At 54.0% G+C, this 3505-nt stretch overlaps 1 long non-coding RNA gene across 1 annotated transcript in view; it reads right to left on the bottom strand.

Annotated features, from left to right (window-relative positions):
- Positions 1–1793, bottom strand: part of LOC106723824 — a 12841-nt gene extending 11048 nt beyond the window's left edge. The window contains exon 1 of the long non-coding RNA XR_001359551.1: positions 1691–1793. This is a non-coding gene — a long non-coding RNA (uncharacterized LOC106723824). The remainder of the gene's footprint in view (positions 1–1690) is intronic.
- Positions 1794–3505: the final 1712 nt, after the last annotated feature.

Here is a 3505-nt window from a genome sequence, read left to right on the forward strand (position 1 = left end):
GGACCGGCTGCCTCCTGCACACCCCTTACTGGGGATCGAGCCCGCAACCCGGGCATGTGCCCTGGGCCAGAATCGAACCTGTGACATGCCCGGTCTGTTTGTTGCGGTACCATGTTTATGTCTACACTAGAGGCCCAGTGCACGAAATTCGTGCACTCAGTAAGGGCGGGAGAGGGTCCCTAAGCCCGGATTGCGAGAGGGCGCAGGCCAGGCCGAGGGACCCCACTGGTGCACGATTGGGGCCGGGGAGGGACGCGGGAGGTTGGCCAGCCGGGGAGGGACCGCGGGAGGGCTCCAGGGCGTGTCCATCCCGTCTCGCTCAGTCCTGATCGGCCGGACCCCAGCAGCAAGCTAACCTACCGGTCGGAGCGTCTGCCCCCTGCTGGTCAATGCATGTCATAGCGAGCGGTTGATTGGCCTTAGCATATCATTAGCATATTACGCTTTGATTGGTTGAATGGCCGACCGGTCGACCAGACACTTAGCATGTTAGGCTTTTATTATATTGGGTTTTATTATTATTATTTTTCGTAGAATATATTTGTATTGATTTCGGAGATGGAGAGAGAGATAGAAACATCCATAATAAGAGAGAATCATGGATCAGCCGCCTCCTGCACGCCCCCTACTGGGGATCGAGCCCACAACCCGGGCCTGAGCCCTTGACCGGAATTGAACCCGGGACCCTTCAGTCCGCAGGCCGATGCTCTATCCACTGAGCCACACCAGCCAGGGTTCCAACATCATTTAGATAAAGTATATCCATCAGCTCTACCCCCGAGGGAAGAGTCTTTTATGTATTTCTTCATCCCCATAGATCTGAAGGCTTGTCCGTCGCTGGAATTTTCCTGGCCTCTGTCATCGATGGCAGGCCTCCTGCTAAATGTGATATTGAACCCACGTTTCATGGAATCAAACTGACTTTCGCCCGAATCTTGGCCTTTGTTCCATTCCAAGCTTTTTTTTTTTGTTCTTTTCGGTGAATGTTAATCCGGGCAGGGCCGGCCGGCGGCTGTCATGGGGGCGTTTTGCCAACATCTGAGGTTGGAGAGGATGAGCCGTGGATCAAACCGCCTTCATGTCCCGCCTTTCATCGCGGAAAAGGCTCTTTATCCTGAAGTCCGTCTCGTCTCCATCCTGTCAGCTCCGGGGGTGGATTAGCCTCTGCGTCCAGGCAGCCTCGCGTCTCCCCGTCTCTCCGTCTGCCAACTCCTTCAGCCCTGAGTGATCATGATTGTCTGTCATCCGCTCCGGGGATCCGCTGGCCGCTGGGACTCTTGTCTGTACGAGGCACGCTCTCCTGCTTCTGACCCCGATCCTCGATTCGGCCGCGGCGGTCCCACTGCGTGTCTGTCCCACGATGATTTCAGCTCCCAGTCCTGGGCTTTCGGCGGAATTTCCAGTGGACGGGAGGGGCCGTAGGCTGGCCTGACAAGGCTCGGGGAAGGCCTTGTGCAAACTCAAAGACCTTCTAGGAAAATATCCACGAGAGATGGTCTGGAAATTAAATATTCCACTGCCCACAGGTCACGGTGGGTAGTCATGTCCCAGGCCGGTAATTTTTCCCGACAAAGGTCAGCTTGGAATCTTTACTGAGCCCATTTGTCTGTTGTCTCTAAGATGACATCTGTGTGCGACGTCTGGGTAACTTGTAACGTCTCCTTTTTTTTTTTTAATTTTTTTCCCGGACCCCTCAGGGGGCAACAAGTGGCACCAGGACATCCCCTCGTTGTTATTGTTACCAAGTTAATTGTCGGCTGTTCATTATGTTAAACATATCTTATCCAAGAAAAAGAAAAGAAAAAAAAACAGGAAAAAAAATATCTTATCCATCCTATATCATAAAAGGCTAATAAGGAATGACCGGTCGCTATGACGTGCACTGGCCACCAGGGGGCAGACGCTCAACGCAGGAACCGCCCCCCTGGTGGTCAGTGTGCTCCCACACGGGGAGCCATGTTTCTCTCTCATCGATGTTTCTAACTCTCTATCTCTCTCCCTTCCTCTCTGTAAAAAATCAATAAAATATATTTAAAAAAAAAAACCACATTGAAACCTGTAAAGAATTTTTGTGAATTTATTTGAGCCAAACGGTCGACCATGGCCGGGGAGCAGAACCTCAACGGATTGAGATAATGCTCCGGAGAATGGCGGGTTACGTCTGTATTTATACACGAGAGGCCTGGTGCACGAAATTCGTGCACGGGGAGAGGGGTCCCTCAGCCCAGCCTGCAGCCTCTCTAATCTGGGACCCCTCAGGGGATGTCTGACGGCCAGTGTAGGGAATCGGGCCTAAACCAGCAGTCGGACATCCTTCTCGCAATCCGGGGCCGCTGGCTCCTAACCGCTCACCTGCCCGCCTGCCTGATCGCCCCTAACCTCTGCCTGCCTGTCTGATAGCCCCTAACCACCTCTGCCATCCTGATCACCCCTAACTGCTCTCCTGTGACCCGGACGCCCCTAACTGCCCTCCCCTGCCAGCCTGGTCACCCCTAACTGCCCTCCCCTGTGACCTGGTCGCCCCTAACTGCCCTCCCCTGCCAGCCTGGTCGCCTCTAACTGCCCTCCCCTGCCGGCCTGGTCGCCCCTAACCGCCTCTGCCTCGGCCCCTGCCACCGTGGCTTTGTCTGGAAGGACGTCCGGAAGACGTCCGGACTAATTAGCATGTTACCCTTTTATTAGCATAGATTGCAATCAAAGGAAGGGGCGTAGGTGGGTTCCATGAAATCCATTGGTGATGGACTAGGGAGGCGGGAGCAAGCCAAGCGGGGAAACCCCTGGGATTGGATAAAAGGTAAAATGATGGACACACACACTTAGGCGGGTGCAGGGACAATATTAATGAAGGAATTTGTGGTCTCTGTCCTGGCACCCAGCACAGTAGGCTGTGCCCCGAAGGGATCCGGGAAAAGGGAAGTTACCAGGTACCCAGACATTTCAAGGCTGTGTTATTACAGATGCAAAAAGACAGACAGGCTCCGTGAGGGCGAAGGTTGACCTTGTCAGTGACCTTGTCGGCCTAGGAGGTGACCCCCCACCATAAACTGCTTTTAGTTGAAGGTTCATTTCAGACCATCCTTTGGGGCGACGTTAGGTCTCTGGGTTTGCAGGATCCAGGCCTCCCTGAGCCGGTCAGGTGAGCCTGTGGCCCCTTCCGTCCACATTACTCTACCGCGCCTCGTCGTCCCCTGAAATTACCTATTAATGTTCCTGGTTATTTTTTCCCCGTATTTCCCATGTCCACCCAATGCCCAGCACGGCACAGGGGCCTGCAGACCTCACAAATGCATGTCAGCCGGAACGAGAAATGAATAAAACACGTTTGCAGACGGTGGAGGCACCGCCCGCTGTGTATTCCCCTCGGACGTTGAATCCAAAGGTCGTTTGCAAACTAAAAAGGAGATTTAATTGCAACAGGGAGTATCTGCCGTGCGCTGTCTCTCGGACGCAGACGTTGGCTAATTGGATTTGAGGAGGAGGAATGGACTTGCGGGGGGGGGGGGGG

This window comes from Myotis brandtii, unplaced genomic scaffold (genome assembly GCF_000412655.1).
Source record: "Myotis brandtii unplaced genomic scaffold, ASM41265v1 scaffold655, whole genome shotgun sequence".
Lineage (NCBI taxonomy): Eukaryota > Metazoa > Chordata > Mammalia > Chiroptera > Vespertilionidae > Myotis > Myotis brandtii.